The sequence below is a fragment of the Phallusia mammillata genome, chromosome 4 (genome assembly GCF_965637545.1).
Source record: "Phallusia mammillata chromosome 4, kaPhaMamm4.hap1.1, whole genome shotgun sequence".
NCBI lineage: Eukaryota > Metazoa > Chordata > Ascidiacea > Phlebobranchia > Ascidiidae > Phallusia > Phallusia mammillata.
Window position 1 is genome coordinate 31,266,065 of NC_137255.1, and position 15,242 is coordinate 31,281,306.

A 15,242-nucleotide genomic window follows, 5' to 3' on the forward strand; every position below is an offset into this window, starting at 1 on the left:
GCGTCAATTTGTGTCACTGAATAGGTTTAAATCAAAGTACCATTAGAGATCCACTGCCTTTATTACTATGTACAATAGATAGCCTTTGTTGCATGACAACTATCAAGAATGCAATTGTTTGCGCACTATCGTGAGATTTTCTGTCTTGTCTGTGATGTCCCAAACCGTCTTTGGATCGTTGTTATGTGTAATTTTGCATACCTAATAAGCTAAAATTCTGAAAATCAACTTTCGTATTGCTAAAATACACCTTCAGGCTTAAGGTCGACGAGTCCTCGATATAATAGCAAAATAACCGTTTTGAAAAAACAATGAAAAAGTTTGAAAACCAGCAAGTTAGAAAGTTGTTACATTAAAAAGAATCGTGACTGCACTATGTTTTTGCATTTTTCCTATATAGCATTCTTTAATTTTTATAGGGCCGCGAAATATCAAAATAATTGCAAAGGGTCCACCAGGCAAAATTTTTAGAAAAGTTTGGAAACCGCTGCTCTATAGGGACATTAAAAAAGCAATGGTTTTAGGTATCAACTTTTATGCAAATGATCAATTACCATGATAGTGGGTTTTTTGTCATCGTGACATCTTTTTAACCAGGGGTGATAGACTAGAATAGCATACATAATTTTGTTGTTTATAACTAGCCTGCATTGCTGTGCTGTTTATGTTTGGCCCGGAAACAAATTTTCATGGTCAAGTGTAGCTGACACTTGCCACAAAATGTTGTTGAGAACTTTAAGCTTGGTAAAGCCACATGTGCATTTTAAACTTTGATTTCACTTCTAAATGTCTTTTTGTATTCTTATTGCAGGCGCGCAAAGTCGCCAATAGACACATACATACCGACATTTGAATCATAGCTTGGATTTACTGACAGATTCTTTCCTTCGTGAATGCACCCCTACATTTATACGGTATTTGGTTTTGCTCTATTAGGACATTAAAAAAGCAATGGTTTTAGGTATCAACTTTTTTGCAAATGATCAATTACCATGATAGTGAGTTTTTTGTCATCATGAAATCTTTTTCACCAGGGGTGATAGACTAGAATGGCATACATAATTTTGTTGTTTATATCTAGCCTGCATTGCTGTGCTGTTTATGTTTCGCCCGGAAACAAATTTTCATGGTCAAGTGTAGCTGACACTTGCCACAAAATATTCTTGAGAACTATAAGCTTGGTAAAGCCACATGTGCATTTTAAACTTTAATTTCACTTCTAAATGTCTTTTTGTATTCTTATTACAGGCGTACAAAGTAGCCGAAGGATACATATGCTAAACCCATGGGTTCCGCATCTTTTTCTTCGCTGTAAGTTGTTAAAGCTGTGTAATTGAAACCCGTCAAAAAACATACTTTCAGATTTGCACTCTTTAAGCCACATGTGAGTATAGTACTGGGGTTGTGTTTTTCCGTTTTTCATTTCTGGGTTAATGTGTTGGTCTCAGAAGGTAACATTTGATAAGACATCTTACATTCAAATTCCAGCCGTTATTTTTATGTTTTGATTCAAACAGGCTAACTTATGTGGATACAAACCCCTATCCTTTCAGCACCAATTGTTGTTTCTACTTTGTATTTGTAGCCTAATTGCTGTATATGTTCATTAGTGTGTCCCTTGATTTCACAAACCTGCCTGCTTGAAAACATTTGACATTGCATGGCTTCAGACAGTAAGGTTGCTGAAATAGTTTTAATAGAAGGTGTGTTTTGTAGAAGGCATGCTTCCAGTAAATGAAATGTCATTTTTAAGTCGATACTATTTTGTATGTTTTCGCTTGTGTTCAAAATCTGTTGCATGTTTTTGGCGTTAATAAAGTTTTCTTCTAGATTGATCAGTGGTGTTTTGCATTTTGTAAAGTATCTCTTGATTATGTTTGCGTTGTTTCTTGAGAAGGCAGATAGAGATTGATTTAAACATAGAATAAAAGGAGTCCATAAAATCACATGTAACCGTTGAGATTTGTCAAAAATGTTTGTTTACAAGGTTTTTGTGGAAATTTGTTCACGCACTAATGACCATGTGATGAAAAGTGATACCATAAAAAAATACTTTGTTATCAATTGCGGCATGAATTTGGGGAAAAAATTGCACTTTTGGAGTTAGAATAATATTTTGTGTTTTAATTTGCCGAAGTTGTTTAAAAACTTTATTAGTGAAGTTTTCTGAATCTAATTAACGTGACGCAATAATTCATGAGTTTGGCAAATATGATTTCAGTGTTTAGTTATGACGTAAAATTTTTCCGGAAGTTTCCAGTGCCGAAATTGAGCTACTGCTTGCTATGTCCGATTTTGTTTTGTGCCAATCAATGGGTAATAAATTCTTTTTTTTGAAAAAATTGACCGCGTAATGACGTTTTGCCGAAAGAAAACCCAAAAAAAGAAGTACCGTTTCATTGGCCTAAGAACGATAGTAGTGCGTCTTTTTGCTGCAAATGTGATTTACAAGTCAAACTTTTACGCCTCGATGGAATTGCAAGTTCAGGAGTTCGTTAATATGCATTTATTTTCGAAAAATATTGAGCGCGGAACATATTTATTGAACGATTGTGAAAATAAACATTGCGTCATCAGCGATCAGCCGTTTGTAAACAGACGTGGCGAAAATTTTTATCTTAAAAGTTGAGACTGTTTTTGGTCGTTTTGTCGCAAAATTATGAAGATCAAAGACAAAATCGTTTGGTAACTCGTTTTTGGAATAATATTCTAAAAGTTTAAGTTTTAATTTAACTTGGAAACATTGTCTGCCGATGACTCAGTTTTTCAGTTTACTAAGAAAAAACTTTGATTTCACTTCTAAATGTCTTTTTGTATTTTTATCACAGGCGTGCAAAGTCGCCAAAGGACACATACATACAGACATTTGAATCATAGCTTGGATTTACTGACAGATTCTTTTCTTCGTGAATGCACCCCTACATTTATACAGTATTTGGTTTTGCTCTATAAGGACATTAAAAAAGCAATGGTTTTAGGTATCAACTTTTTTGCAAATGATCAATTACCATGATAGTGAGTTTTTTGTCATCATGAAATCTTTTTCACCAGGGGTGATAGACTAGAATGGCATACATAATTTTGTTGTTTATATCTAGCCTGCATTGCTGTGCTGTTTATGTTTGGCCCGGAAACAAATTTTCATGGTCAAGTGTAGCTGACACTTGCCACGAAATATTGTTGAGAACTATAAGCTTGGTAAAGCCACATGTGCATTTTAAGCTTTGATTTCACTTCTAAATGTCTTTTTGTATTCTTATTACAGGCGTGCAAAGTCGCCAAAGGACACATACATACAGACATTTGAATCATAGCTTGGATTTACTGACAGATTCTTTCCTTCGTGAATGCACCCCCACATTTATACGGTATTTGGTTTTGCTCTATAGCAGCTGTTCCCAAACTGGGGTCCGCGGACCTTTAGGGGTCCGTGAAGCAATTTTGCGGGGTCCGCGAAAGGGTTGACATGCCTCTATAATCTTATTTGGCGTCAATTTGTGTCACTGAATAGGTTTAAATCAAAGTACCATTAGAGATCCACTGCCTTTATTACTATGTACAATAGATAGCCTTTGTTGCATGACAACTATCAAGAATGCAATTGTTTGCGCACTATCGTGAGATTTTCTGTCTTGTCTGTGATGTCCCAAACCGTCTTTGGATCGTTGTTATGTGTAATTTTGCATACCTAATAAGCTAAAATTCTGAAAATCAACTTTCGTATTGCTAAAATACACCTTCAGGCTTAAGGTCGACGAGTCCTCGATATAATAGCAAAATAACCGTTTTGAAAAAACAATGAAAAAGTTTGAAAACCAGCAAGTTAGAAAGTTGTTACATTAAAAAGAATCGTGACTGCACTATGTTTTTGCATTTTTCCTATATAGCATTCTTTAATTTTTATAGGGCCGCGAAATATCAAAATAATTGCAAAGGGTCCACCAGGCAAAATTTTTAGAAAAGTTTGGAAACCGCTGCTCTATAGGGACATTAAAAAAGCAATGGTTTTAGGTATCAACTTTTATGCAAATGATCAATTACCATGATAGTGGGTTTTTTGTCATCGTGACATCTTTTTAACCAGGGGTGATAGACTAGAATAGCATACATAATTTTGTTGTTTATAACTAGCCTGCATTGCTGTGCTGTTTATGTTTGGCCCGGAAACAAATTTTCATGGTCAAGTGTAGCTGACACTTGCCACAAAATGTTGTTGAGAACTTTAAGCTTGGTAAAGCCACATGTGCATTTTAAACTTTGATTTCACTTCTAAATGTCTTTTTGTATTCTTATTGCAGGCGCGCAAAGTCGCCAATAGACACATACATACCGACATTTGAATCATAGCTTGGATTTACTGACAGATTCTTTCCTTCGTGAATGCACCCCTACATTTATACGGTATTTGGTTTTGCTCTATTAGGACATTAAAAAAGCAATGGTTTTAGGTATCAACTTTTTTGCAAATGATCAATTACCATGATAGTGAGTTTTTTGTCATCATGAAATCTTTTTCACCAGGGGTGATAGACTAGAATGGCATACATAATTTTGTTGTTTATATCTAGCCTGCATTGCTGTGCTGTTTATGTTTCGCCCGGAAACAAATTTTCATGGTCAAGTGTAGCTGACACTTGCCACAAAATATTCTTGAGAACTATAAGCTTGGTAAAGCCACATGTGCATTTTAAACTTTAATTTCACTTCTAAATGTCTTTTTGTATTCTTATTACAGGCGTACAAAGTAGCCGAAGGATACATATGCTAAACCCATGGGTTCCGCATCTTTTTCTTCGCTGTAAGTTGTTAAAGCTGTGTAATTGAAACCCGTCAAAAAACATACTTTCAGATTTGCACTCTTTAAGCCACATGTGAGTATAGTACTGGGGTTGTGTTTTTCCGTTTTTCATTTCTGGGTTAATGTGTTGGTCTCAGAAGGTAACATTTGATAAGACATCTTACATTCAAATTCCAGCCGTTATTTTTATGTTTTGATTCAAACAGGCTAACTTATGTGGATACAAACCCCTATCCTTTCAGCACCAATTGTTGTTTCTACTTTGTATTTGTAGCCTAATTGCTGTATATGTTCATTAGTGTGTCCCTTGATTTCACAAACCTGCCTGCTTGAAAACATTTGACATTGCATGGCTTCAGACAGTAAGGTTGCTGAAATAGTTTTAATAGAAGGTGTGTTTTGTAGAAGGCATGCTTCCAGTAAATGAAATGTCATTTTTAAGTCGATACTATTTTGTATGTTTTCGCTTGTGTTCAAAATCTGTTGCATGTTTTTGGCGTTAATAAAGTTTTCTTCTAGATTGATCAGTGGTGTTTTGCATTTTGTAAAGTATCTCTTGATTATGTTTGCGTTGTTTCTTGAGAAGGCAGATAGAGATTGATTTAAACATAGAATAAAAGGAGTCCATAAAATCACATGTAACCGTTGAGATTTGTCAAAAATGTTTGTTTACAAGGTTTTTGTGGAAATTTGTTCACGCACTAATGACCATGTGATGAAAAGTGATACCATAAAAAAATACTTTGTTATCAATTGCGGCATGAATTTGGGGAAAAAATTGCACTTTTGGAGTTAGAATAATATTTTGTGTTTTAATTTGCCGAAGTTGTTTAAAAACTTTATTAGTGAAGTTTTCTGAATCTAATTAACGTGACGCAATAATTCATGAGTTTGGCAAATATGATTTCAGTGTTTAGTTATGACGTAAAATTTTTCCGGAAGTTTCCAGTGCCGAAATTGAGCTACTGCTTGCTATGTCCGATTTTGTTTTGTGCCAATCAATGGGTAATAAATTCTTTTTTTTGAAAAAATTGACCGCGTAATGACGTTTTGCCGAAAGCAAACCCAAAAAAAGAAGTACCGTTTCATTGGCCTAAGAACGATAGTAGTGCGTCTTTTTGCTGCAAAAGTTATTTGCAAGTCAAACTTTTACGCCTCGATGGAATAGCAAGTTCAGGAGTTCGTTAATATGCATTTATTTTCGAAAAATATTGAGCGCGGAACATATTTATTGAACGACTGTGAAAATAAACATTGCGTCATCAGCGATCAGCCGTTTGTAAACAGACGTGGCGAAAATTTTTATCTTAAAAGTTGAGACTGTTTTTGGTCGTTTTGTCGCAAAATTATGAAGATCAAAGACAAAATCGTTTGGTAACTCGTTTTTGGAATAATATTCTAAAAGTTTAAGTTTTAATTTAACTTGGAAACATTGTCTGACGATGACTCAGTTTTTCAGTTTACTAAGAAAAAACTTTGATTTCACTTCTAAATGTCTTTTTGTATTTTTATCACAGGCGTGCAAAGTCGCCAAAGGACACATACATACAGACATTTGAATCATAGCTTGGATTTACTGACAGATTCTTTTCTTCGTGAATGCACCTCTATATTTATACGGTATTTGGTTTTGCTCTGTAAGGACATTAAAAAAGCAATGGTTTTAGGTATCAACTTTTTTGCAAATGATCAATTACCATGATAGTGAGTTTTTTGTCATCGTGACATCTTTTTAACCAGGGGTGATAGACTAGAATGCCATACATCATTTTGTTGTTTATAACTAGCCTGCATTGCTGTGCTGTTTATGTTTGGCCCGGAAACAAATTTTCATGGTCAAGTGTAGCTGACACTTGCCACAAAATATTGTTGAGAACTATAAGCTTGGTAAAGCCACATGTGCATTTTAAGCTTTGATTTCACTTCTAAATGTTTTTTTGTATTCTTATTACAGGGTGCAAAGTCGCCAAAGGACACATACATACCGACATTTGAATCATAGCTTGGATTTACTGACAGATTCTTTTCTTCGTGAATGTACCCCTCCATTTATACGGTATTTGGTTTTGCTCTATAAGGACATTAAAAAAGCAATGGTTTTAGGTATAAACTTTTTTGCAAATGATCAATTACCATGATAGTGAGTTTTTTGTCATCATGAAATCTTTTTCACCAGGGGTGATAGACTAGAATGGCATACATAATTTTGTTGTTTATATCTAGCCTGCATTGCTGTGCTGTTTATGTTTGGCCCGGAAACAAATTTTCATGGTCAAGTGTAGCTGACACTTGCCACAAAATATTGTTGAGAACTATAAGCTTGGTAAAGCCACATGTGCATTTTAAGCTTTGATTTCACTTCTAAATGTCTTTTTGTATTCTTATTACAGGCGTGCAAAGTCGCCAAAGGACACATACATACCGACATTTGAATCATAGCTTGGATTTACTGACAGATTCTTTCCTTCGTGAATGCACCCCTACATTTATACGGTATTTGGTTTTGCTCTATAGGGACATTAAAAAAGCAATGGTTTTAGGTATCAACTTTTTTGCAAATGATCAATTACCATGATAGTGGGTTTTTTGTCATCGTGACATCTTTTTCACCAGGGGTGATAGACTAGAATGGCATACATAATTTTGTTGTTTATAACTAGCCTGCATTGCTGTGCTGTTTATGTTTGGCCCGGAAACAAATTTTCATGGTCAAGTGTAGCTGACACTTGCCACAAAATATTCTTGAGAACTATAAGCTTAGTAAAGCCACATGTGCATTTTAAACTTTGATTTCACTTCTAAATGTCTTTTTGTATTCTTATTACAGGCGTGCAAAGTAGCCGAAGGATACATATGCTAAACCAATGGGTTCCGCATCTTTTTCTTCGCTGTAAGTTTTTAAAGCTGTGTAATTGAAACCCGTCAAAAAACATACTTTCAGATTTGCACTCTTTAAGCCACATGTGAGTATAGTACTGGGATTGTGTCTTTCCGTTTTTCATTTCTGGGTTAATGTGTTGTCTCAGAAGGTAACATTTGATAAGACATCTTACATTCAAATTCCAGCCGTTATTTTTATGTTTTGATTCAAACAGGCTAACTTATGTGGATACAAACCCCTATCCTTTCAGCACCAATTGTTGTTTCTACTTTGTATTTGTAGCCTAATTGCTGTATATGTTCATTAGTGTGTCCCTTGATTTTACAAACCTGCCTGCTTGAAAACATTTGACATTGCATCGCTTCAGACAGTAAGGTTGCTGAAATAGTTTTAATAGAAGGTGTGTTTTGTAGAAGGCATGCTTCCAGTAAATGAAATGTCATTTTTTAGTCGATACTATTTTGTATGTTTTCGCTTGTGTTCAAAATCTGTTGCATGTTTTTGGCGTTAATAAAGTTTTCTTCTAGATTGATCAGTGTTGTTTTGCATTTTGTAAAGTATCTCTTGATTATGTTTGCGTTGTTTCTTGAGAAGGCAGGTAGAGATTGATTTAAACATAGAATAAAAGGAGTCCATAAAATCACATGTAACCGTTGAGATTTGTCAAAAATGTTTGTTTACAAGCTTTTTGTGGAAATTTGTTCACGCACTAATGACAATGTCATGAAAAGTGATACCATAAAAAAATACTTTGTTATCAATTGCGGCAGGAATTTGGGGGAAAAAATTGCACTTTTGGAGTTAGAATAATATTTTGTGTTTTAATTTGCCGAAGTTGTTTAAAAACTTTATTAGTGAAGTTTTCTGAATCTAATTAACGTGACGCAATAATTCATGAGTTTGGCAAATATGATTTCAGTGTTTAGTTATGACGTAAAATTTTTCCGAAAGTTTCCAGTGCCGAAATTGAGCTACTGCTTGCTATGTCCGATTTTGTTTTGTGCCAATCAATGGGTAATAAATTCTTTTTTTTGAAAAAATTGACCGCGTAATGACGTTTTGCCGAACGAAAACCCAAAAAAAGAAGTACCGTTTCATTGGCCTAAGAACGATAGTAGTGCGTCTTTTTGCTGCAAAAGTGATTTGCAAGTCAAACTTTTACGCCTCGATGGAATAGCAAGTTCAGGAGTTCGTTAATATGCATTTATTTTCGAAAAATATTGAGCGCGGAACATATTTATTGAACGATTGTGAAAATAAACATTGCGTCATCAGCGATCAGCCGTTTGTAAACAGACGTGGCGAAAATTTTTATCTTAAAAGTTGAGACTGTTTTTGGTCGTTTTGTCGCAAAATTATGAAGATCAAAGACAAAATCGTTTGGTAACTCGTTTTTGGAATAATATTCTAAAAGTTTAAGTTTTAATTTAACTTGGAAACATTGTCTGCCGATGACTCAGTTTTTCAGTTTACTAAGAAAAAACTTTGATTTCACTTCTAAATGTCTTTTTGTATTTTTATCACAGGCGTGCAAAGTCGCCAAAGGACACATACATACAGACATTTGAATCATAGCTTGGATTTACTGACAGATTCTTTTCTTCGTGAATGCACCTCTATATTTATACGGTATTTGGTTTTGCTCTGTAAGGACATTAAAAAAGCAATGGTTTTAGGTATCAACTTTTTTGCAAATGATCAATTACCATGATAGTGAGTTTTTTGTCATCGTGACATCTTTTTAACCAGGGGTGATAGACTAGAATGCCATACATCATTTTGTTGTTTATAACTAGCCTGCATTGCTGTGCTGTTTATGTTTGGCCCGGAAACAAATTTTCATGGTCAAGTGTAGCTGACACTTGCCACAAAATATTGTTGAGAACTATAAGCTTGGTAAAGCCACATGTGCATTTTAAGCTTTGATTTCACTTCTAAATGTTTTTTTGTATTCTTATTACAGGCGTGCAAAGTCGCCAAAGGACACATACATACCGACATTTGAATCATAGCTTGGATTTACTGACAGATTCTTTTCTTCGTGAATGCACCCCTACATTTATACGGTATTTGGTTTTGCTCTATAAGGACATTAAAAAAGCAATGGTTTTAGGTATCAACTTTTTTGCAAATGATCAATTACCATGATAGTGAGTTTTTTGTCATCATGAAATCTTTTTCACCAGGGGTGATAGACTAGAATGGCATGATGCACCCTTGTATACCTTTTCGTACTGGTGCACCCCATGCATGTTTTGGTGCACCTTGCACACCGGTTGAAGAGCATTGGACTAGAATGGTGTACATAATTTGTTGCCTATAACTATCCTGCATTGCTGTGCTGTTTATGTTTGGCCCGGAAACAAATTTTCATGGTCAAGTGTAGCTGACACTTGCCACAAAATATTCTTGAGAACTATATGCTTGGTAAAGCCACCTGTGCATTTTAAACTTTGATTTCACTTCTAAATGTCTGTTTGTATTCTTATTACAGGTGTGCAAAGTAGCCAAAAGACACATACATACAGACATTTGAATCATAGCTTGGATTTACTGACAGATTCTTTCCTTCGTGAATGCACCCCTACATTTATACGGTATTTGGTTTTGCTCTATGAGGACATTAAAAAAGCAATGGTTTTAGGTATAAACCTTTTTGCAAATGATCAATTACCATGATAGTGAGTTTTTTGTCATCATGAAATCTTTTTCACCAGGGGTGATAGACTAGAATGGCATACATAATTTTGTTGTTTATAACTAGCCTGCATTGCTGTGCTGTTTATGTTTGGCCCAGAAACAAATTTTTATGGTCAAGTATAGCTGACACTTACCACAAAATATTCTTGAGAACTATAAGCTTGGTAAAGCCACATGTGCATTTTAAACTTTGATTTCACTTCTAAATGTCTTTTTGTATTCTTATTACAGGCATGCAAAGTAGCCAAAGGACACATGCAAAGTCGCCCAAGGACGCATACATGCAGACATTTGAATCATAGCTTGGATTTACTGACAGATTCTTTTCTTCGTGAATGCACCCCTACTTTTCTACGGTATTTGGTTTTGCTCAATGAGGACATTAAAAAAGCAAAGGTTTTAGGTATCAACTTTTTTGTAAATGATCAATTACCATGATAGTGAGTTTTTTGTCATCATGAAATGTTTTTCATAGGGGTGATAGACTAGAACAGTGCTCTTCAATCTTTTTTGGTGTGGTGAACCCTTGAAGTTGTTGTGACGAACTCATGCACCCTGTTTACTTAAAAGGTAAACTGAGATAAAAAGCGATATGAAAAATTGTTATGCATATCATTTTGTCAAATAACTCCAAGCATATGTTCGCAAATTTTCTATGAAACATTGGCGAAAAAATCATCACTCGATATCCAAACATCACCCGAATGTAACACAGACACTATCAAACTGGACACAGGTATAAACCATGGAAAAAGTTTACCTTGGTGTTGTACATGAGTTGAAACCTACATCTTTTTTCTAATATCTTGTAAGTCAAATATTAATGGTTCATTAAAAGTTTGTGATGCACCCTTGTATACCTTTTCGTACTGGTGCACCCCATGCATGTTTTGGTGCACCTTGCACACCGGTTGAAGAGCATTGGACTAGAATGGTGTACATAATTTGTTGCCTATAACTATCCTGCATTGCTGTGCTGTTTATGTTTGGCCCGGAAACAAATTTTCATGGTCAAGTGTAGCTGACACTTGCCACAAAATATTCTTGAGAACTTTAAGCTTGGTAAAGCCACCTGTGCATTTTAAACTTTGATTTCACTTCTAAATGTCTGTTTGTATTCTTATTACAGGTGTGCAAAGTAGCCAAAGGACGCATACATACAGACATTTGAATCATAGCTTGGATTTACTGACAGATTCTTTTCTTCGTGAATGCACCCCTACATTTATACGGTATTTGGTTTTGCTCTATAAGGACATTAAAAAAGCAATGGTTTTAGGTATCAACTTTTTTGCAAATGATCAATTACCATGATAGTGAGTTTTTTGTCATCATGAAATCTTTTTCACCAGGGTTGATAGACTAGAATGCCATACATCATTTTGTTGTTTATATCTAGCCTGCATTGCTGTGCTGTTTATGTTTGGCCCGGAAACAAATTTTCATGGTCAAGTGTAGCTGACACTTGCCACAAAATATTGTTGAGAACTATAAGCTTGGTAAAGCCACATGTGCATTTTAAGCTTTGATTTCACTTCTAAATGTCTTTTTGTATTCTTATTACAGGCGTGCAAAGTAGCCAAAGGACACATACATACAGACATTTGAATCATAGCTTGGATTTACTGACAGATTCTTTTCTTCGTGAATGCACCCCTACATTTATACGGTATTTGGTTTTGCTCTATAAGGACATTAAAAAAGCAATGGTTTTAGGTATAAAATTTTTTGCAAATGATCAATTACCATGATAGTGAGTTTTTTGTCATCATGAAATCTTTTTCACCAGGGTTGATAGACTAGAATGGCATACATAATTTTGTTTTTTATAACTAGCCTGCATTGCTGTGCTGTTTATGTTTGGCCCGGAAACAAATTTTCATGGTCAAGTGTAGCTGACACTTGCCACAAAATATTCTTGAGAACTTTAAGCTTGGTAAAGCCACATGTGCATTTTAAACTTTGATTTCACTTCTAAATGTATTTTTGTATTCTTATTGCAGGCGAGCAAAGTTGCCAAAGGACGCATACATACAGACATTTGAATCATAGCTTGGATTTACTGACAGATTCTTTTCTTCGTGAATGCACCCCTACATTTATACGGTATTTGGTTTTGCCCTATAAGGACATTAAAAAAGCAATGGTTTTAGGTATCAACTTTTTTGCAAACGATCAATTACCATGATATTTGGTTTTTTGTCATCATAAAATCTTTTTCACCAGGGATGATAGACTAGAATGGCATACATAATTTTGTTGTTTATAACTAGCCTGCATTGCTGTGCTGTTTATGTTTGGCCCAGAAACAAATTTTTATGGTCAAGTATAGCTGACACTTACCACAAAATATTGTTGAGAACTATAAGCTTGGTAAAGCCACATGTGCATTTTAAACTTTGATTTCACTTCTAAATGTCTTTTTGTATTCTTATTACAGGCATGCAAAGTAGCCAAAGGACACATGCAAAGTCGCCCAAGGACGCATACATGCAGACATTTGAATCATAGCTTGGATTTACTGACAGATTCTTTTCTTCGTGAATGCACCCCTACTTTTCTACGGTATTTGGTTTTGCTCAATGAGGACATTAAAAAAGCAAAGGTTTTAGGTATCAACTTTTTTGTAAATGATCAATTACCATGATAGTGAGTTTTTTGTCATCATGAAATGTTTTTCATAGGGGTGATAGACTAGAACAGTGCTCTTCAATCTTTTTTTGTGTGGTGAACCCTTGAAGTTGTTGTGACGAACTCATGCACCCTGTTTACTTAAAAGGTAAACTGAGATAAAAAGCGATATGAAAAATTGTTATGCATATCATTTTGTCAAATAACTCCAAGCATATGTTCGCAAATTTTCTATGAAACATTGGCGAAAAAATCATTACTCGATATCCAAACATCACCCGAATGTAACACAGACACTATCAAACTGGACACAGGTATAAACCATGGAAAAAGTTTACCTTGGTGTTGTACATGAGTTGAAACCTACATCTTTTTTCTAATATCTTGTAAGTCAAATATTAATGGTTCATTAAAAGTTTGTGATGCACCCTTGTATACCTTTTCGTACTGGTGCACCCCATGCATGTTTTGGTGCACCTTGCACACCGGTTGAAGAGCATTGGACTAGAATGGTGTACATAATTTGTTGCCTATAACTATCCTGCATTGCTGTGCTGTTTATGTTTGGCCCGGAAACAAATTTTCATGGTCAAGTGTAGCTGACACTTGCCACAAAATATTCTTGAGAACTATAAGCTTGGTAAAGCCACATGTGCATTTTAAGCTTTGATTTCACTTCTAAATGTCTTTTTGTATTCTTATTGCAGGCGAGCAAAGTCGCCAAAGGACGCATACATACAGACATTTGAATCATAGCTTGGATTTACTGACAGATTCTTTTCTTCGTGAATGCACCCCTACATTTATACGGTATTTGGTTTTGCTCTATAAGGACATTAAAAAAGCAATGGTTTTAGGTATCAACTTTTTTGCAAATGATCAATTACCATGATAGTGGGTTTTTTGTCATCGTGACATCTTTTTCACCAGGGGTGGTAGACTAGAATGGCATACATAATTTTGTTGTTTATAACTAGCCTGCATTGCTGTGCTGTTTATGTTTGGCCCGGAAACAAATTTTCATGGTCAAGTGTAGCTGACACTTGCCACAAAATATTCTTGAGAACTATAAGCTTAGTAAAGCCACATGTGCATTTTAAACTTTGATTTCACTTCTAAATGTCTTTTTGTATTCTTATTACAGGCGTGCAAAGTAGCCGAAGGATACATATGCTAAACCCATGGGTTCCGCATCTTTTTCTTCGCTGTAAGTTTTTAAAGCTGTGTAATTGAAACCCGTCAAAAAACATACTTTCAGATTTGCACTCTTTAAGCCACATGTGAGTATAGTACTGGGATTGTGTCTTTCCGTTTTTCATTTCTGGGTTAATGTGTTGTCTCAGAAGGTAACATTTGATAAGACATCTTACATTCAAATTCCAGCCGTTATTTTTATGTTTTGATTCAAACAGGCTAACTTATGTGGATACAAACCCCTATCCTTTCAGCACCAATTGTTGTTTCTACTTTGTATTTGTAGCCTAATTGCTGTATATGTTCATTAGTGTGTCCCATGATTTTACAAACCTGCCTGCTTGAAAACATTTGACATTGCATGGCTTCAGACAGTAAGGTTGCTGAAATAGTTTTAATAGAAGGTGTGTTTTGTAGAAGGCATGCTTCCAGTAAATGAAATGTCATTTTTTAGTCGATACTATTTTGTATGTTTTCGCTTGTGTTCAAAATCTGTTGCATGTTTTTGGCGTGAATAAAGTTTTCTTCTAGATTGATCAGTGTTGTTTTGCATTTTGTAAAGTATCTCTTGATTATGTTTGCGTTGTTTCTTGAGAAGGCAGGTAGAGATTGATTTAAACATAGAATAAAAGGAGTCCATAAAATCACATGTAACCGTTGAGATTTGTCAAAAATCTTTGTTTACAAGCTTTTTGTGGAAATTTGTTCACGCACTAATGACAATGTGATGAAAAGTGATACCATAAAAAAATACTTTGTTATCAATTGCGGCATGAATTTGGGGGGAAAAATTGCACTTTTGGAGTTAGAATAATATTTTGTGTTTTAATTTGCCGAAGTTGTTTAAAAACTTTATTAGTGAAGTTTTCTGAATCTAATTAACGTGACGCAATAATTCATGAGTTTGGCAAATATGATTTCAGTGTTTAGTTATGATGTAAAAATTTTCCAGAAGTTTCCAGTGCCGAAATTGAGCTACTGCTTGCTATGTCCGATTTTGTTTTGTGCCAATAAATGGGTAATAAATTCTTTTTTTTG

The 15,242-nt window shown here is 34.9% G+C and overlaps 1 long non-coding RNA gene across 1 annotated transcript; it reads left to right on the top strand.

The window, feature by feature from the left end:
* The first annotated feature begins 13,261 nt into the window (after window positions 1-13,261).
* On the top strand, window positions 13,262-14,740 carry LOC145224061 (uncharacterized). The gene is made up of 2 exons (XR_013859552.1): window positions 13,262-13,650; window positions 14,155-14,740. It is a non-coding gene; the product is annotated as an uncharacterized LOC145224061 (long non-coding RNA).
* Window positions 14,741-15,242: the final 502 nt, after the last annotated feature.